The sequence below is a fragment of the Macaca mulatta genome, chromosome 14 (genome assembly GCF_049350105.2).
Source record: "Macaca mulatta isolate MMU2019108-1 chromosome 14, T2T-MMU8v2.0, whole genome shotgun sequence".
Classification (NCBI taxonomy): domain Eukaryota; kingdom Metazoa; phylum Chordata; class Mammalia; order Primates; family Cercopithecidae; genus Macaca; species Macaca mulatta.
In genome coordinates, this window is record NC_133419.1 from 8,285,928 (window position 1) to 8,307,431 (window position 21,504).

Genomic DNA, 21,504 nt, shown 5'->3' on the forward strand with positions numbered 1-21,504 from the left:
ACACTACCATTTATAAAACCATCACATCTTTCGAGAATTCACTATCACAAGAACAGCATGGAAGACATCGCCCCCATAATCCAATCACTTCCCATCAGGTTCCTCCCTTAACACTTGGGGATTCTAGTTCAAGATGAGATTTGAGTGGGGACGCAAAGCTAACCTATATCAGTATCCACTGTGGAGGGATGCTCATGGAACCAATCCTCCAGAGACACCGAGGGACACGTGTACTTAGATAAATAAAGACTGGGGGAGGAACAGATCTTTTTTTTTTTTTAATGAGGAAATGATAAAATAAGTTGTAGCAATGCTAAATTTGAGATATCTATTAGATATTTAGGTGCGGCTATCACGCAGACAGTGAGTACACAAATTTAGAGATCAGAGAAAAGATTAAACTGGAGATGTAAATTGAGGCACATATAAACCTAATTAGAAGAAAATATAGGATAATGCCTTTTTTGTACACAGAGATGGAGTCTTGCTATGTTGCCCAGGCTGGTCTCAAACTCCTGGCCTCAAGCAATCCTTCCACCTTGGCCTCTCAAAGTGCTGGGATTACAGGCATGAGCCACCATGCCTGGCCCAGAAAATATTTCTTAAGTAAGACATCGAAAAGCACAAATCTTTATAAATGGAAAAAGCAAAGGAAATGTCTAAATTAAAACAAAGGATTTCTGCTGAATAAAGGACATCATGAACAAAGTTAGCAGGTAGATGAGGGACAGAAGAAGACATCTGAAACATTTGTAACTGCTTTAAGATTAACAGCTAGAATATATAAGAAACTCTACTGGAAAATAGGAAAATGATATGACTAGGTCATACATAAAAGGAAAATCCAAAGACTACCCAACATACACAGAAATCCAGCCATGCTCATTAGTAATCAGAAAAATGTGAGTTAAAACAAGATATTAATAACATGTGAAACCTGCCAAACTCACACAAGTTTTAAAGTCAAATACTAAGGACTGCACTTAGTAGTGGAAATACAAATTAAGCAATCATGCATTACTTAGTAAAATTAAATATGATTATACTCTGTGACCCAACAATTATACTTGTTGGTATTTAGCCAGAAAAACTCTTGTACAAGTTTGTAAGAAGACATATATGAGGATTTTCCTATTAATTTATTTAGTTTTATCTTTTATCTTTTGAGACAGTCTCAATCTGTTGCCCAAGCTGGAGTGCAGTGGTGGCACAATCAAGGCTCACTGCAGCCTCAACCTCCTGGGCTCAAGCGATCCTCCCACCCCAGTCTCTCAAGTAGCTGGGACTACAGGCACATGCCACCACGCCCAACTAAGTTTTTAATTTCTGGTAGAGATGAGGTTTTTGTCACATTGCCCGGGTTGGTCTCGAACTCCTGGTCTCAAGCGATCCTTCTGCCTCAGCCTCCCAAAGTGCTGGGATTATAGATGTGAGCCACTATACCTACAGAGCATTGTTTGTGGTACAGGGAGAACAAATGAGGTGTCCGTCACTAGGGGAACAGATAAATAAAAGGCAGCAGATAGAGCAATAAAAATACAATGCAGTGGCTAAAAGCACCATATAAACACAACACCAACAGAACTTGAAAACATAGTTTTAAATGAAGAAAGAATCAGAATGAGAATTATCATGTAATGCTATTTATATAAATTTACAGAAAACACCACATAAGGATACATATATATCCAAGGGTACATATTAAACACATCAGAGAAGATGCTAATGGGAGTGGGATGGGAATGGGAGAAGAGATACAAAGTGACAACAGAAAACAATAAAAACACCAGGGACCCTTGCAATGTCAATATAATGGTATTGTAAAAATAACAAATTTTTATTTGGAAGAAAAACTAACAAACTTATAGGGGCAGAAGGAAGCTTCCTTCTGCTTCAACTCTCCAAACTGCCTGACATTTGATTCATTTGACTTACCAGATAAGGAAGCGGGCTAGAGGGGAGGGAGGGAGGAGGCCAACATGCATAAATGTGGCCTTAGACTATATTGCATCTTGCACTCACTTTGACCATGGCACTTGTCATGCTGCTGAAATTATACATATACACAGCTATCTTCTCACCCTGAAAGTTGTATCTTTAAGGGCAGGATTGTATCATATTCATCCTCATGCACCCAAAACCCAACCCAGTGGATGGTGCAAAGAATACATTCAATAAATGCTGATTGGCTGACTGGTTGGTTGGTTGGTTGGTGGACTGGATGGAAAATAAATCAAAATTAGATTCCAACTGAATTGTTTTCAGCTCAGGTGTACCCTTAGTGCTTGACTATTACAACGTAGCCAATTGAATGTTTAAAAAATTATCATAAATGGGTAGATGTCCTCCTAACATCATTTATTCTAGCATAAAAATGCATGTCCTTTTGGATGACAGACACATGGACAAACATCACAAAATTCAAGCTGACTCTACAGCTGCAAGGAGAAATTAGAGACACTACCGCAAAATCAGAAGTATGAATGATAAAGTTAACTTGAGGTGAAGGGAAAAATAAAGATGCAGCACAAGTCAGGTAATCCCTGCTGCCCAGCAGTGCTGGGTGCCTCACGCCTCTGAAATTACTGATTCCACACTATGTGTATAATGCATAAAAACCCTTCTTACTGGCCAAGCACAGTGGCTCACACCATTATTCCAACACTTTGGGAGGCAGAGGGAGGATCGCTTGAGCCCAGAAGTTCGAGACCAGCCCGGGCAACACTGTTAGGCCCCGTCTCTATTTTAATAATAATAATAATATTTTTAAAACCCTTCTTACTTTTTTTTTTTTTTTTGATATGGAGTCTTGCTCTGTCGCCCAGCCTGGAGTACAGTGGCACGATCTCAGCTCACTGCAACCACCTCCTGGGTTCAAGTGATTCTCCTGCCTCAGCTTCCCAAGTAACTGGGATTACAGCCCGCGCCACCACACCTGGCTAATTTTTGTATTTTTAGTAGAGGACAGGGTTTCACCACGTTGGTCAGGCTGGTTTTGAACTCCTGACATCAGGTGATTTGCCCACCTCAGCCTCCCAAAGTGCTGGGATTACAGGCATGAGCCACCACACCTGGCCCCTTCTTACTAATTTTAATCAATTTTTAAATTGACATTACAGTATAATTTACATACAACAAAACACACACATTTAAATGAACAGTTTGATTAGTTTAAATGTATGTACCCATGAAATCGCTATCATAGCCAAGACACAGATCATTCCCATCACTCCAAAGGATCCCTTGTGCCCCTGTGCAGCCATGCTGCCCCTTTACCCAGGCTCCAGGCAACCACTACGCTGCCTTTTGTCAAGATATCTCACTCACTTTTTTTTTTTTTGAGATGGAATCTGGCTCTGTTGCCCAGGCTGGAATGCAGTGGTGCGATCTTGGCTCACTGCAACCTCCGCCTCACAGGTTCAAGTGATTCTCCCGCCTCAGCCTCGAGCAGCTGGGATTACAGGCGCACACCACTACGCCTAGCTAATTTTCGTAATTTTAGTAGAGATGGGGTTTCCCCATGTTGGCCAGGCTGGTCTCGAACTCCTAACCTCAGGTGATCCACCCACCTCAGCCTCCCAAAGTGCTGGGATTACAGGCATGGGCCACTGTGCCTGGCCCTTACTCACTTGTTAGATTTTATTTTATTTTATTTTATATTTTTTTGAGACAGAGTCTCGCTCTGTCACCCAGGCTGGAATGCAGTGGTGCGATCTCGTTTCACTGTAAGCTCTGCCTCTCAGGTTCGCCATTCTCCTGCCTCAGCCTCCCGAGTAGCTGGGACTACAGGTGCCCACCACTGCGCCCAGCTAATTTTTTGAAGTTTTAGTAGAGACACGGTTTCACCGTGTTAACCAGGATGACCTCGATCTCCTGACCTCATGATCTGCCCGCCTTGGCCTCCCAAAGTGCTGGGATTACAGGTGTGAGCCACCGCACCCAGCCTAACTTGTTAAATTTTAAAATTTAACTCTATATTTGAAAATTTTCAAACATATACACAGTAGAACAGTAGAATGGAACCTAGTTTGTCCAACACCCGGCTTCAACAATGTTTAATGCATAACCAATCCTGTGTCAGCAATTCTCCCACCTACTCCCTTGCCTGGGTTATTCTGAAGCAAATCACAGACAACATTTCTTTTCACATGTAAATATTTCAATATATATGTCTCTTTAAAAGATTTTTTTTAAAAACTCATCCACAATTTTCACACTTAATTAACAACAAAATTTTAAATTTTAATTTTTTGTTGTCAATATTCAACATAAAATAAATTTCCTCTTGTTTTTGGTTTGTTTTATAAAATAAACTTCTTAATACCATTAATGGCATCAAATAATCAGTCAGTGTCCACATTTCCCAGATTGCCTCACATTTTCTTCATTTTGTCTGAATCAATCATATATGACTATTCATTCATCTCTTCAATCTCACCTTTTCCCCTTATGATTTATTTGTTGAAAAAACTGGTCTGTTTATCCTATAATGCAGTTTGGAATTTGCTGATTCTATCCCCAAAAGGCCATTTACAACGTTTCTCCGTCCTACATATTTCCTATAAATACATAGTAAGATCTAGGCGTTTTATCAAACTCGGGATCTACTTTAGCAGCAAGGCTGCTTCACAGGTGGGGGTGTGCACTCATACCAGGACATACATATAATGTCCCATATGCATTTTTCTGTCTCACTTTTGAAAAATACCATCTTCTTCCTCAACTAACTAAAAATAAAAGCATTTATGATAGAGTATCAGGACCATTTAATCTAGAAAAGTGTCACAGGACAACAACTCCCATTTAACAGACTGATTCTGGCCTACAGTGTTCCTACAAAGCGACAAGCAGTCCTTGAATCGCTATCTGAAATACACACACAGTTCTGCCCACCATATTATGCCTGTCACTTATTTTAAGTTACACACTGAACGTGCCCTGATGCACTTGTCTTTGTGTGCATGTCCTGCTCCCCAATTACACAGAGAAGCCTTCTTACACCTCTTCAACGTCTCCCATGAGCGCGCTGCCCTCAGACAGCACGTGTAAGTGAGAAGGACCAGGCGGTTCTCTGTTGAAGGGAGGCCCTTGATGCATTTGGGCCCATCGGTTCTTCTCCACTTTCCTCCGGAGTCAGGATCCTTTCCACTTTCCCAACCGCAAAACAGAGGCACAGAGAAGAAACAGTAACGGTGAAGCAGGGGAAGGTTGCACTGAGAACTCAAAATTCACTGGGGGTTCAGAAAACCTGCTGACGTAAGTGTGTTTCTACTTGAATGCCTCCTCCTTCCCTTCGGGGAGACATGTGAGTCTAAACACTGAGTCTTTGAGAGAAGGGACTACAGACATTGTGTAGACAGGAACCAGAGGGCCTGGTCAAGTGATCGTCCCGTTCTCCTTGTCAGGGCAAGTCCCTGCTTGACAGCTAAATAATTACTAAGAGAAGAAGAATCAGTTAGCGAGAACCCATGATGGGCTTGGGTTGGGAAAGAAAAGAAAGTTGTTTGCATCCTAACCTCACTGCAGGCCTGTAAAGACAAAGCATGCAGGGAAGTTAAGAGTCATAGGCAGAAAAGGCCTCCCCTTCTTCCTGCTTTTTGATGAAACACTCCTCCACCTGCAGTAGTGTTGCACTAATAGCGACAAGGCCCTTGCTGCCAGTCACCTCCCACTCTTCTCTCTGCTTGGCTGGCTCTTTACTGCCTCCAGAAATAAAAGCTAGAATATGGTACTTATTATGCTAATAATCACTCCCTGGTAAACATAAGTTCCAGAAGCACAAGCCTCTGCTTACAAACAGCATAACTGCGAATACAAAAGGACATCACTTCTCCCTCATCCCCGCCCCCACCTAGGACAAGCGCAGATTAAATTAACAATTCTCAAAATTCCCAAAGGTGTCAAAAGCATTTAAAGTTGCTGGGTCAAAGATTCATTTTTGCAGCAGACAACCACAAAGGATTTCAGTGTTACATACAGTGGAAATGATTGCAAGAAATTCTAAATATGGACAGACCAGTAATTTAAATTCTTTTTCTAATGGCTAACACTTTTTTTTTTCCCAGTTCAATAGTTGATTCTAAGTCAGGTTCCAGTTAAGGAAAACAAGACCCAGTTTTCTGGTTCCACTGGGATTTACTTGTTCAAGGATCACCTGTCTGCCAGTTATGAACCTGTCGTGACTAACACAAGCGTGTTTCAGAACAAGGAAACACCCTGATTACTGAAGTCAAGGGCAAAATAAAGCCCTAAACAAGGAACTCTCACTTTCCATCTGGTGTGCCCCCAGCAGGCCACTGCCTCTGTCTCTAACCAGAGATTACTGTATACAACTATGAAATCACTGGTGACAGAAATCAGAAAATAGAGCACGAGGAGCAAAATCCCACTAGTAATGTCGAACACTAACACATTAAGTGGACTACTGGAGCAAATACCTAAAAGATAAATATTAAAGTCGCCCACTTTTTTTTTTTTTTTTTTTTTTTTTTTTTTTTTTTTTTGAGGCGGAGTCTTGCTCTGCCACCCAGGCTGGAGTGCAACGGTACAATCTCAGCTCACTGCAATCTCTGCTCCCTGGGCTCAAGCAATTCTCCTGCCTCAGCCTCCCAAGTAGCTGGGATTACAGGCATGGGCCACCACGCATGACTAATTTTTGTATTTTTAGTAGAGATGAGGTTTCACCATGTTGGCCAGGCTGGTCTTGAACTCCTGACCTCAAGTAATCTGCCTGCCTCAGCCTCCCAAAGTGCTGGGATTACAGGTATGAGCCACCATGCCCGGCCAGCCCAGATATTTTAAACAGGAGTAATTTTCTTCAATTACTTGAATACCCAAATTATCCCAGTTTTCTACTTTATTTTATCTACACAGGCATAGTTAGACACTGGTTAGAGTAAGACTAGAGGCAAAAGACACCCCTGGTTACTCTACTTGAATCTGTAATATATATTTTCATACACTTTGAATTATTTAACATGACTTAGCTCTCTGACCCTGGAAAATCACTCTGAATCCAGAACATCTTCAAAATAGAGGATGGAATAAAATTACTTCTAAGATCCTTTTGACTTATTTGGTTTATATTTTCTTTACTATGGGATCAAATCCCATTAAACAGCAAGCTAGTGGCTCAAAATATTTCAAATACTAGAACTTCACTGCAGCAAATGATGCTAAAAGTAGAGATTTAATTGCAATAAGATTTGGTCTACGCATTAATTGATGTGGTACTTTAATTTTTTATTTCCATAGGTTTTTGAGATTTTGGTGCACCCATCACCCAAGTAGTATACACTGTACCCAATTTGTAGTCTTTTATCCCTCACCTGCCTCCCGCCCTTTCCCCCGAGTCCCCAAAGTCCACTATATCATTCTTATGCCTCTGCATTCTCATAGCTTAGCTCCCAGATGCTGTATTTTTTAAAAGAATTTATTGTTCACCAATGTTCATAAGCAGCATATTCACAATGGACAAAAGGAGGAAGTCACCCAAATGTTCATCAATAAAGAGACAGACATGGAAAAAACCGTTTCTCCTCCTCAATGGATGTTCTGGTGTCTCCTTGTGGCACGTGGAACTGTGACAGGCCACCTGAGACCACGGGGAGCCAGTGGGCAAGCTTGTACTGAGGATGACAAAGCAGGAGGGCAAAATGAACTTGGCTCCTTGATGCCTTTGCCAAGTTGCTCAGTTAACCAGCACTGGACTCACCCTTGCCCGACTTTTGTTTTCTGAAATGATAAACATCTGTGTGTTTAAGTCACTGAGCTGGCTTTTCTGTTTCTTGAAGGTGAAAGCATTCTAACTGATGACATATACTGACCTAAGAAGTCTGACACACCATGAGACTTACACAGTAATGAAAGGCAGAGTTTGATCTCCATAATTAACAAACTCACTGAAAGGCAAAATGCACTGTTCTTGTCATTAAAATGAGAGAAAGGCTTTAGAGCAGGTAAAGAACAAGTTAAAGTGCAGTAAGCAGATCCATACATTTAGCCATTCAATACATAAACATGGACCCAGAAGTTATCCTGCAGGAACCAATTACGCCCCACTTCAGAAATATTAGATGATGACTTGAAATATTGTCTTTATGATCACAACAACCCTAACTATGTAACTCTAGGTTATATTATTACTATTTTATAGATGAAGACACTGAAGCAGAGAAAAGCTGAGTAACTTGCCCAAAGCCACTGTGTCCACAGTTTCTCTGCCTGGAACTCTTCCTACTCTTCACTTAGCTAATTCCTACACATCCTTCAGGTTTCAACTTAAACAAACAATCACTCCTTAGAAAAAAGGCTTCTTTGACATGTTCAGACAAGGTCCAGAGCTCCTATTATGCTCCACTGCACTCCTGTTCTATGGCAGCATTTTGCACACTTGTGATTAAATATTTGTCTTCCCACTAGAATGCCCATGGCCTGAAACAGTTCCGTCTTGTTCACCACTAGACAGTATTGCCAAAGCTGAGCAGAATGCCTGCCCTTGACAGTCTCACAGTCTGATAGGGAGATAGCAAGTAAATAGTTCCTAGGAGATACTGTGGCTTTAGTTACAGACCACTGCAATAAAGCAAGTCGCATGAAATTTTTTATTTCCTGGTGCATATAAAAGTTATGTTTATACTATAAGTAGTCTATTAACTGTGCAATAGCATTGTGTCTTAAAAAAAAAAAGTATATACCTTAGTTTAAAAACAGCTTATTGGGCCGGGCGCAGTGGCTCACGCCTTTAATCCCAGCACTTTGGGAGGCCAAGGCAGGTGGATCACCTGAGGTCGAGTTCAAGTCCAGCCTGGCCAACATGGCGAAACCCTGTCTCTCCTAAAAATACAAAAATTAGCCAGGCGTGGTGGCACGTGCCTGTAATCCCAGCTACTTGGAAGGCTGAGACAGGAGAATCGCTTGAACCCAGGAGGCGGAGGCTGCAGTGAGCCAAGACTGTGCTACCGTACTCCAGACTGGGCGACCGAGCAAGACTCCATCTCATAAAAAATAATAATAATAAATAAAGTGCTAACAATTACCTGAGCCCCCTGCAAGTTGCAATCATTCTCCTGGTGGAGGGTCTTGCCTCAATGTTGATGGCTATTGACTGATCAGGATGGTGACTGCTAAAGGCTGGGGTATCTGTGGCAATTTTTTAAAATAAGACAATGAAGTTTGTCACACTGACTCTTCCTTTCATTAAAGATTTCTCTAAAGCATGCAATACGTTTGATAGCATGTTACCCACAGCAGAATTTCTGTCAAAATTGGATTCAGTTCTCTCAAACCTTACTGCTGCTTTGTCACTGTTTATGTAATACATAGTTATTGTTATAAATTATTGTAATACATTGTTATCAACAGTGTTCACAGCATCTTTACCAGAAGGTCCCATCTCAAGAAACCACTTTCTCTGCTCATCCATAAGAAACAACTGCTCATCTATCCAAATTTTATCACGAGATTACGGCAATTCAGTCATATCCTCAGACTCCACTTCTAATTCTAGTTATCTTGCCATTTCCCCAACCTTTGCAGTTATTTCCTCCACTGAAGTCTTGAGCACCTTGAAATAATCCAGGAGAGTCAAAATCAACTTCTTTCAAACTCCTGTTGATGTTGATATTTTGACCTCCTCCCATGAACCACAAATGTTCTTAATGGCATCAAAATGGTGAATCCCTTCCAGCAGGTTTTAAATTTATTTTGCCCAGATCCATCAACGGAATCACTACCTATGGCAGCTATAACCTTACAAAATGTTTCTTAACTAATAACACTTGAAAATTGAGAATATTCCTTTATCCATGGGCTGCAGCATGGGCGTTGTGTTAACAGGCATGAAAACAGCATAATTTCTTTGTACATCTCCATCTGAATTTTGGGTGACCAGGTGCATTGTCAATGAGCAGTGATACTTTGAAAGGAATCTTTTATTCTGAGTAGGTCTCAACAGTGGGCTTAGAATATTCAGTAAACCATGCTCTAAACAGATACGCTGTCGTCCAGGCTTTTTGTTCCATTTATAGAGCACAGGCAGAGTTGATTGAGCATAATTTTTTAAGGGTTCTAGAATTTTCAGAATGGTCAGTGAGCACTGGCTTCAACTTAAAGTCACCAGCCGCATTCACCTCTAACAAGAGAGTCAGCCTGTCCTTTGAAATTTGAAGCCAGACAGACTTCTCTCTAGCTATGAAAGTCCCAGATGGCATCTTCTTCCAAAGAAGCAGTGTTTCATCTCCATTGAAAATCTGTTGTTCAGTGTAGCCACCTTCGTTTAATCATCTAGCCACCTTAGCTATATCTTCTGGATAACTTGCTACAGCCTCTGCATTAGCACCTGCTGCTTCACCTTGCATTTTTACGCTGCTTTTTAACTTAAAATTCATGAACCAACCTCTGCTAGCTTCAAACTTTTCTCCTGCAGCTTCCTCACCTCTGTGAGCCTTCATAAAATTGAAGAGAGTCAGGATCTTGCACTGAATTAAGCTTTGGCTTAAGGGAATGTTGTGGCTGGTTTGATCTTCTGTCCAGATCACTGAAACTTTCTCCACATCAGCAATAAGGCTGTTTTGCTTTCTTAGCATTCCGGAGTTCACTGGAGTAGCACTTTTAATTTCCTTCAGGAACTTTTCTTTTACATTCACAACTTGGTTAACTGCTGCAAGAGGCCTGGTTTTTAGCCTGTCTTGGCCTTCAATATTCCTTCCTTACTAAGCTCAATCATTCCTAGCTTTTGATTTAAAGTGAGAGACACATAGCTCTTTCTTTCACTTGAACATTTAAAAGCCATTGTAGGGTTATTAATTGATCCAATTTCAATATTATATCTCATGAAATAGGGAGGCCTGAGGAGAGGAAGAGAGATGGGGGAATGGCCGGTCAGTGGAGCGGTCAGAGCACATGCCAGCATTATCAATTAAGTCTAGTGTCTCATACGGACGCAGCTCATGGCACCCCAAAACAATCACAATAGCAGCATCAAAGATCACTGATCACTGAAACCAATACAATAATGAAAAAATTTTAAATATTGCGAGAATTACCAAAATGTGACACAGAGATACAAAGCAAGCACATGCTATTAGAAAAATGGTGCCAACAGACTTACTCGACATAGGGTTGCCACAAATCTTCAATCTGTAAAAAATGCAGCATCTGTGAAGGGCAATAAAGTGAAGCACAATAAAAGGAGGAGGTAGGGCTTGCACACAGTGGGAAGCAGAGACAGGTACGCACAGGCCCTGTGCAAGCACAGGGCTGGGGCGAGGGGGATTTCATGAAGATGTCCCTTAAACTGAGCTCTGAAGGTAAGTAAGTTAGGAGAATAGAAGTGAGGAGTTCTAGCAGACAGAGCATAGGTATGTGTCCAGAGAGGAGGAGTCCATGAAACTTCAGAGTGGCACTACTTAGGCACCATGCTAAGCATTTCATATGGGTAATTTCATTCAATCTTCAAAGCAAGTATTATCACCATTCCCAGGAGGAAATGGAAGGCCAAGATCATACACAGCTAGTAAATAATGGCAAAACCAGGCTTTGAACCACAGCTATATTTTATGACTCCAAAGCCTATGCCCTTAACCACAATCTAATACATGTCTAGCTTCCTATGCATTGATACGATCTCATATAATTGCATGTAATTCAAATAATGTTGATTCTAGTAGAAAAGCTGGCTTTTAAAGGAACCCCATATCTCTTTCATTAAGCAAATCCTAAATCCAGCTATTTCACAAATTGAGTTTGATTAAAATGAAGTATATAATTAGCATTCAGGCTGGGTTCGGTGGCTCACGCCTGTAATCCTAGTATTTTGGGAGGCCGAGGCAGGTGGATCACTTGAGGTCAGGCATTCAAGACCAGCCTGGCCAACATGCTGAAACCCATCTCTACTAAAAATACAAAAATTGACCGGGCTTGGTGGCACACAGTGGGCAGAGGTTGCAGTGAGCCGAGATTGTGCCACTGCACTCCAGCCTGGGCAACAGAGCAAGACTCTGTCTAAAAAAAAAAAAAGAGTTCACAGACATAATTTTCACAGGTATAGTAGATTAAATACCTATTAGTGCCAAGAGTTTTAAGAACATGATCTCATTCCATTCTCATGAGGTCATTCTTACGGCCACATTTTCAGATGAGCTAACAAAGGCACACAGCATTTAGATAAGCTGCTCAAGGTCTCCTGGGCAGAAAGGGACAGAACCAGGATTCACACCCAGGACACACCTTCCACCACGCAGCAATGTCTCTACTGAGCTGAAAGGTGCCTAGAGATGATCTAGTGTAATCCCCAAACAATCCCACCATTTAGAGACCTACAGGGAGGTTAAAGGACAGTTCTGACGTCCTTCAGCTAACAGCACACCAGGAGTGGATCCCACATTTCCTATTCTCCAGGCAAGCATGTTCTGTAATCATTCTGACTCATACCAGATACGCTCTTTTTGAGAGATATTAAAATATTCCCATAACTAAATTAAAAACAGACAAAACAAGAATGAGGCAAATGCCCGTGCCCGTGCACTGAGATCCGCCTGAATTATGCTTTGGTGGGAGATAGGAAGAGATGTCTCAAATATATCCTGTGTACTACTTGCAACCAGCTAACAGAAGATAACAGGATTTCATGCATTCCTTTTGACTACCATCATTTTTTCAGCCTCCTGCCTTTCAGTAGAACAGTTAAAGCATTAAACAGGAGCCAGAAAGCTTTCTCTGTAAAGGGCCTAAATATTTCTGGTCTTGCAGGCCATAAGGTCACTGATGCAACTGTTTAATTCTACCATTGCAGGGAGAAAGCAGCCACAGACCACATACAAACGAATGAGCATGGCTGTGTTCCAATAAGGTTTATAGACAGAAATTTGAATTTCATATAATTTTCACATGACACAAAATATTATTATTCTTTTGATGTTTTTCAGCTATAGTACTTAGAAAGGTAGTCTCATGGGCTACACGAAAACAGGTTGTAAGCCACAGAGTCTGGCGATCCTGCATTAAACCAAAGAAGTATTAACACTACTGGTCAGAAGACAGAAGAGGACAAGCAGGGAGCAGGGGGCCTCTCCCTCATCCATCTGGTGCCACTGGTTCAGGAAGCCTTCTTGGGCCACCCCCACTCCCACTCAGCTCAGGTGTCCCACTTCTGTGTTTTTACTGACACTTGAGCCTACCTCTATCTTAGCATTTACCATAACATGTTATGGTTGATTATTCAATTGCCTATATCTCCGCAATCACGAGGGCAAGCAACATTTTCGTTTTTTAATTTCTGTATTCCTAGCTGACATAGATGTTCAAAAAAATATTTGGGAAGGGAGAGAAGGAAATAACGAGACGATAAGCTCAGAATATCATTTTTTTTTTTTTTCTGTAGACATGGGGTTTCGCCATGTTGCCTAAGCCCAGGCTGGTCTTAAAACTCCTGAGCTCAGGTGATCGGACCACCTAAGCCTCCCAAAGTGCTGGGATTACAGGCGTGAGCTACCACGCCTGGTCTAGAAAATCTTTTCTATTTATTTATTTTTTAGAGACAAGGTCTCACTCTGTCACTCAGGCTGGAGTACAGTGGCACAATCATGGCTCACTGCAGCCTTGACTTCCCAGGCTCAAGTGATCCTCCCACCCCAGCCTCCCAAGGAGCTGGGAATACAGTGCACACAACCACACCTGGCTGATATTTTCCATTTTTGCAGAGACAAGTTCCTTATGTTGCCTAGGGTGGTCTTGAGCTCCTGGGCTCAAGCAATCCTACCGCCTCAGCCTCCCCAAGTGCCCGGATTATAGGAATGAGCTGCAGCACCTGGCCCCTGGCTGGAAATTCTTATCTTTATACAGACACTAGGTAGCAGCTCAAGGTCTTGATAGTGGCTCAATGGCATACACATAACAGGTTAAATCAGTGGTTCACCTGTGTGTTGCATCTGTTAACAATCTATGCTGTTTATGTTCCATAAATATGCACCAACCACTTAGTCTATCCTCTTTACTTATACCTCCCTCAAGGCCAGGCATCTGATTATTTGTTTAGACTAACACAGACGAATACTCCACCAAACATACGTTTAAAATGCCCCCCACATGTGCCAAAAAGGCTTCAGGGTACCCTGGGGTTCTGCAGAATACAAATGGAAAAAACATCCTACAAACGCTAGTCTCAACAGTGAATGACAGCTTCAAATAATTTAAAGCCACAATTACCAGATATAATAGGGAGATATGTGGAAAGTCTACCGCATCATTATCACATAAAGCATCAAAAAGGAAACAAACATCTTTTTTTTTTCCTTTTTTTTTGAGATGGAGTTTCACTCTTGTTGCCCAGGCTGGAGTGCAATGGCGCAATCTCGGCTCACTGCAACCTCACCTCCCGGGTTCAAGAGATTCTCCTGCCTCAGCCTCCCAAGTAGCTGGGATTACAAGCATGTACCACCACGCCTGGCTAATTTTGTATTTTTAGTAGAGATGGGGTTTCTCCATGTTGGTCAGGCTGGTCATGAACTCCCGACCTCAGGTGATCACTCGCCTGCCTCGGCCTCCCAAAGTGCTGGGATTACAGTCATGGGCCACTGCACCTGGCGGCCATAACAAACATCTTTTAATCACATGTTGAGGGCTGGTCTTGTAACTGTAATGTGGGGTCCTTAACCTTGTCTTTTTCTTTTTTTCTTTTTTTTTGAGATGGAGTTTTCCTCTTGTTGCCCAGTCTAGAGTGCAGTGGTACGATCTCAGCTCACTGCAACCTCCGCCTCCTGGGTTCAAGCGATTCTCCTGCCTCAGCCTCCTCAGTAGCTGGGATTACAGGCGCCTGCCACCATGCCTGGCTAATTCTAGTATTTTTAGGAGAGATGCGATTTCACCATGTTGGTAGGCTGGCTTCAAACTCCTGACCTCAAGTGATCCATCCGCCTGGGCCTCCCAAAGTGCTAGGATTACAGGTGTGAGCCACTGTGCCCGGCCTCGTTAACCCTTTCAATGCCAGGGTCCCTTCTGGCAGTCTGGAGAAGTCAGAGGACCCCTTCTCAGAGCAATGCTTTAATGCATAAAATAATACACATAGTTTTTAAAAGGAAACAATTTATAATAATAAAGCCACAGTACTACCCCTGACACTTCCTGTCTTCTTCCCCTGCTTCGTTTTTTCTACCTAGCATTTGTCCTTACCGAATACACTATATATTGCCCTTTATTTGTGTTATCTTATTTAGTACATGTCTCCCCAACTAGAATCTAGGAGTTTTTTTTTTGTTTTTTTGAGATGGAGTCTCACTTGGTCACCCAGGCTGGAGCACAGTGGCATGATCTTAGCTCACTGCAACCTCCGCCTCCCAGGCTCAAGTGATCCTCTCACCTCAGTCTTATGAGTAGCTGGGACCACAGACACGCACCACCATGCCTGGCTAATATTTTGTATTTTTGGTAGAGACGGGATTTCACCACGTTGCCCAGGATGGTCTTGAACTCTTGAGCTCAAGTAATCCACCTGCCTCAGCCAAAGTGCTGGGATTACAGGCATAAGTCACTGTGCTCAGCTAGAATCTAAGTTCTATGAAGGCAGAGATGTTCATCTATTTTGTTCACCACTTTATTTCCAAAAACCTAGAAAATGCCTGGTATAGAATAGATGCTCGTAAGTATTTATGGGATTATTAAATGAACTTTATGTCTCATAAGAGCTGTTTTCTAGCACTAATCAAAGGTAGTTCTTCTAGGTTCTCACAACCTTAGGAAAGATAATATGCAATACTTGATATTTACAAACAGCTTTTGGTGGGTACTAGAACCCTTCTGTAGACAGTCTCATTCATCCACAGTAGACCTAGTATCTAACAACCGAGGGTAAAGAAGGGATGTGAGATGAGCAGTCAGATGCTTTCAGGTCAGTGAACAAAATCGATGACCCAGGCCCCTGCTTATTCACTCTGCCCTTTGCCCCCAGAGCTTTAGCTGCTTTGCCTTAGAGGACAGTCTCTCCCTCGCTGAAGATACCTAATTGTGTATTAGCAACAGGAAGGTTTCACTGGACCTAACCAGACTCATTCATAAAAAATAGCGACACATTCCTTTGCAATACGGTTCTAGGATTTCCAACTTCTTGCCAAGGCGATTCTTAAATAGAGGAAATGGTTTTCATTTCAAATTCATCTTAATCACAATAAGTTAAAAGGTTAACAAGAATTTAAAACCCTCAGATACGACAGCTGCCTATATTATTTGTCTAAGAGGAAGAAAGCTTAAAGTCAAGATAACTGAAACCACCAGAGAACATAATCATCTCTACCAATTGCAACGCCTTCGTGCTTTAAGCGTACTTGTAACACATTGAAAAGGAAAACCAGAAACCAAAAAAAGAAAGGGGAGGAGGGAAGGTGAGGTTAACACTGAGATCAGTTAATACGAAAGAAAACAGGGTCTCAGGCTGTTTCATAACTAAATATGTAGGCAAAACCTAACAGGAAGGCAACTTTGGTCCTTCTTGGGTAGCTAAGACAAATGTCAGCCTGCTCTACAGTCCCACTATTTGCTGAAAAGCAGAGCTGAAGAAATATACTTACCTCATGTGGGGTTTTGAAAGACTGAAATTCATCCAACTGAAATATAACTAATTCTGCTTAAACATCAGAATTTTCCATATTTGTGCATCTCCATATATAGGGCAAGGAGATGTAAAGACAGGTCTCTTGTATGTTTTAAATATTTTGAGCACTAATAAACCAACAACAGCTGGTCACCAGTAGAGGCTGGTAGAAAGTTCCACAGAAATTAGTGTATTAACAGGATTTCAAACTGAAAAAGGGAGAGAGAAAAAACATTTTTCACAAATGCTTGGCTCCAGCTCCATGGGAAAATATTAACTGAAAGCACTCATTATAACCAACTGCTGATTTCATGTTACAACCAAACGTCACTGTTCTAGTTATTTATTTATTTTTTTGAGATGGGGTCTCGCCTTGTTACCCGGGCTGGAGTGCAGTGGCACAATCACAGCTCACTGCAGCCTTGACCTCCCAGGCTCAAGCAATCCTCCCACCACAGCCTCCCAAGCAGCTGGGACCACAGTCATGAGCCACTATGCCCAGCTAATTTTTGCATTTTTTTTGTAGAGATGGGTGCTCCCTATGTTGCCCAGGCTGGTCTCCGACTCCTGGGTAAAAATGATCCTCTCACCTCAGCTTACTAAAGTGCTGGGATTACAGGTGTGAGCCACCACACCTGGCTTATGGTTCTAGTTCTAATCCTTAAGAGATGTATGCTTCTTTTGAACGAGTATAAAAACTGTAAGAAAATTATGTAACCACTTATAGTGCTTTTGGTTTATAATCACACCTAAAGAGAAAACCCTGGAGACACAATGCTAATGAAGCATTCTGTGAACCCACAGTCACAGAGAATTTGCATTCAACTTTTTCTTCTGAAACAAGGTTTTCAGTGTAGTTCTAACATTACAGTATCAGTGAGGCACTTCCCACCCTAATAAAATTTTTTAAAAGGTAGAATAGTTATATAACTAAGTAAGAAATGAAAGACCCTAAAAACACAAATTATTTGCATTTTCTAAATTCATTTTTTGACTGTTAGAGTGAAAATTAGAAATAAATGTCCATTTAGTAGGATTAAATAAACTGTGTTTTCTCCATTCTATGGCATACTAAGCAGTCATTAAAAACTTTGAGATAGGCCTGTAAGTACAAAAACAGAAAAATCCCCAAGATACAATTTTTTTTTTTTTTGAGGCGAAGTCTCACTCTGTTGCCTAGGCTGAAGTGCAGTGGTGTGATCTCGGCTCACTGCAAGCTCCATCTCCCAGGTTCACGCCATTCCCCTGCTTCAGCCTCCCAAGGAGCTGGGACTACAGGTGCCTGCCACCACACCCGGCTAATTTTTTGTATTTTTAGCAGAGACAGGGTTTCACCGTGTTAGCCAGGATGGTCTTGATCTCCTGACCTCATGATCCACCCTCCTCGGCCTCCCAAAGTGCTGGGATTATAGGCGTGAGCCACCGCACCCGGCCCCCAAGATATGTTTTTATGTGAAAAAAACAAGCTGAACAACTCACAGAGATTTTGCTTACGTAAACAATGTCTGCATATCTGTACATATGTACCATGTCAATGCTTAGGAAAAGATCTAGAAGAATGTTTGCTGAATCTTAATCGTATTTTTGTCTGAGGAGGTGGAGATATGCAAGAGAGCTTCAGTGGCACTTTCACATCATACCGTATGTGTTGCTTGAGTATTTTATGAGGCTGTGGTCATATATCACTTGCAAATAAAGTATTAATAAAGGAAGAAAGGACTGGGTGATTCTGTGAACTAAAGGGAGGAAAAATAAAAGATGAAAATTAGACTTGATACTAAATAAAGTGTATTCATGTCAGAGCAAGAGTTTGATCATGAGACAGTCAACTATTCACCACACCTTTATGCAGCCTTCAGTTCAGTTGCTGTATTAACAGGAACAGGAGGAATCCTAAACATAAAGACTATTGACTTCTGAAGAGGAAGTCTGATCAAAGTACGCAAGTCATCATATCTAAAGGAACTGACAGTTTAAAATATATACTTCTTACGTCTTCTTGTCAAACTACATGTGCTGCAAACATTTTTTTCCTTGCTTGTTGTGTTGTAAAAGTGTCTGCTTGGAAATACTTAGTCTTTGAGGTGGAAACCCAACTAGCCTTAATGGTAAGTAAGTTCCAATAGCGTATCTGAAGATAACCAATAGCCCTGCAATTAGAAAGATGTTTTGCCAACTAGCGATTGAGGACAAGAGACCCAAAGGATGTTGGAACTGATTCAGAAACAGGAATGCAAGTATGTCTGGGACGAGTCAGCAGGTAGCTAGGAGATCTTGAAATTAAAAGAAAAGTCATCTGCCCAAGAAGTGGGTAGGTAAACAAAACAAAAGAAATCCAAAGTACACTTAAATGTCAGACACCAGTTCAACTTTGATAAATGGTTTATATACAATAAGGTGGACCAATTTAATTGTACATTTTGATAAGTTCTGACAAATTTATACTTGTATAATCACCACCATATTTAAGATACAGAACATTTCCATAACCTTAAAAGTTCTGTGCTCCATCCCAGTCAACCCTCTGCCATCCTGGGCTCTGGTTAGCCACTTTTCTCTTACTATAAATTAAACGTCCTTTCTAGAATTTCATATCAATGGAATCCTAAGTATGTGCTCTTCTGTGTAAGGCTTCCTTTCACGCAGCATAATGCTTTCAAGATTCATCCACATTCTACCATGTATCAACTCATTCCTTTTTATGGCCAAATCACAGCCACAGTTTATTCATTCATGTGTTGATGGGCATTTGGGTTCTTTCCAGCTTTTGTTATTATGAACAAATCTGCTATGAATAAGCAAGGCACCAGAGGCTTTTGGTAACTTTCATTTTCCCATTCAGCACTGCCCATGTACTCTCAGTTCACTACAACTCGACCCCTGGCACTGGCCCATGCACAATGGGAAAAGCAGTCACTTATTCAACAAATAGATACAAAGGGTCTACTGGATGTCAGGAACTGTTCAGGCACTGAGGACTCAGTCATGAATGAGACAGACATAACCCCTCTCCTGTAAAACACACGAACAAAATCATGTTGGATAAGGTATGTAATAGAAAAAAAGTTTAAAGTAAAATATTAAGAAAGCAACGAGAGGCATGTGACTGTGAGGCCAGGGAAGGCCTGTCCGCACTGAGTGAGACCTGAATGACACCAAGAAGACAGCTATGTAACTTTCTGAGATCCAAGCATTCCAAAGAACGGCAAGCGCAAAGGCCCTAAGGAGAGACAGAGCCTCTCCTATCCAAGCAGCAGCAGAAGGCAGGCCATGTGGCAGGCATGCGGTTTTACTGGAGGGTATTAAGCAGGTGAGTGCAACAACCAGATCTGCATTTCAAAGAGACCACTCTGCTGGCAGTGTAGAGAAGAACTGCACAGGCAGTGAAACAGATCAGTCTGGTGGCTACTGCATGACGCAGGTGAGACAGGGCAGCGTGAACGACAGGAGAGCATGGGAATCACCAGGGATGGGAAGGGTTCAGAATCAACGGCTCCTGCTGACGGACTACATGAGGCAGTCATTATAAAGAAGAATCTGAGCTGGGTGCAGTGGCTCACACCTGGAATTCCAGCACTTTGAGAGGCCAAGGCAGGTGGATCACTTGAAGCCAGGAGTTCGAGACCAGCCTGGCCAACATGGCGAAACCCCATCTCTACAATACAAAAATTAGCTGGGCATGGTGGTGCATGCCTGTGATCCCAGCACCTCGGGAGGCTGAGGCAGGAGAATCACCTGAACCCAGGAGGTAGAGGCTGCAGTGAGCCGAGATCACACCACTGCACTCCAGCCTGGGCAGAGTGAGTCAAAAACAAACAAACTAAAAAAGAAAAAATAAAAAATAATAATAAGAAGAAGAATCTGGGATAATTCCTAGGTTTCTGGTGTAGGCAGCTAGGTGGATAATATAGTTTCCTGAGGTGGGGAAAATTCGAGGAAAAATAGGTTTGGCGTTGTGGAGAGAATCAAGAGTTAGGTCCTTGTATTAAATTCGTGATGCTGATCGAATATCCAAATGCAGATGTCAAATAGGCACTTGGATACATGAGTTTGGAGTTAAGAAGAAAAGTCAGTGCCACATGTCTGACATTAGGGAATAGTACCTGAAGCTAAGAAGTGGGCTATAGAGACAGTTTTGCTTCTAAAACTAGTACAGTCACGTACCGCATAACAACATTCAGTCAACAATAAACCACATATACAACAGGGGTCCCATAAGATTATAATGGAGTTGTTCTATACAGATGCAACATTTTTTATACCATATTTTTACTGTACCTTTTCTATGTTTAGATCCACAAATACTTACCACTGTGTTATAATTGTCTAAAGTATTTAGTATAATAGCATGCTGTACAGGTTTGTAGCTTAGGAGCAATAGACCATACCACACAGCCTAGGTGCGTAGTGGGCTATGCCATCTGGGTTTGTGTAAGTATACTCAATGATGACACGTTTCTCAGAACACATTCTCATCCTTAAGTGACACATGATCCCATATATATACCTCTAGCGGCGTACCAGGATAATACCAGATAAATAGGTCAAGTGACTGCGAGATCAATTTTACTTAGACTTGGGAGGGCTGGTAGGGAAGAAAGTTTTGTGGCTGAACACATGTATAAAGAGTAAAATGTTGGATGGGTGCTACGACTCACACCTGTAATGCCAGCACCTTGGGAGGCCGAGGTGGCAGGATCACTTGAGGTCAGGAGTTCATGACCAGCCTGGCCAACATGGCAAAATCCCGTCTCTACTAAAATACAAAAATTAGCTGGGCGTGGTGGTGCACACCTGTAGTCCCAGGTACTCAAGAGGCTGAGGTGGGAGGATCACCTGAACCCAGGAGGCAGAAGCTGTAGTGAGCCAAGATCGCATCATTGCACTCCGGCCTGGGCAACCACAGTGAGACCCTGTCTTTA

General features: G+C 41.9%; 1 protein-coding gene and 3 long non-coding RNA genes across 10 annotated transcripts in view; 2 read left to right on the forward strand and 2 right to left on the reverse strand.

Moving 5' to 3' along the window:
- The window catches only part of PACS1 (phosphofurin acidic cluster sorting protein 1), a 172,156-nt gene that overhangs the window by 112,927 nt on the left and 37,725 nt on the right, over positions 1-21,504 (reverse strand). The window lies entirely within an intron of this gene.
- Positions 268-21,504, reverse strand: part of LOC144334134 (uncharacterized) — a 53,103-nt gene continuing 31,866 nt past the window's right edge. Inside the window, exon 3 of the long non-coding RNA XR_013403586.1 lies at positions 268-1,223. This is a non-coding gene — a long non-coding RNA (uncharacterized LOC144334134). The remainder of the gene's footprint in view (positions 1,224-21,504) is intronic.
- LOC144334137 (uncharacterized) lies at positions 2,776-5,499 on the forward strand. The gene is made up of 2 exons (XR_013403589.1): positions 2,776-2,957; positions 3,830-5,499. It is a non-coding gene; the product is annotated as an uncharacterized LOC144334137 (long non-coding RNA).
- On the forward strand, positions 6,466-13,322 carry LOC144334145 (uncharacterized). The gene is made up of 2 exons (XR_013403598.1): positions 6,466-6,544; positions 11,997-13,322. It is a non-coding gene; the product is annotated as an uncharacterized LOC144334145 (long non-coding RNA).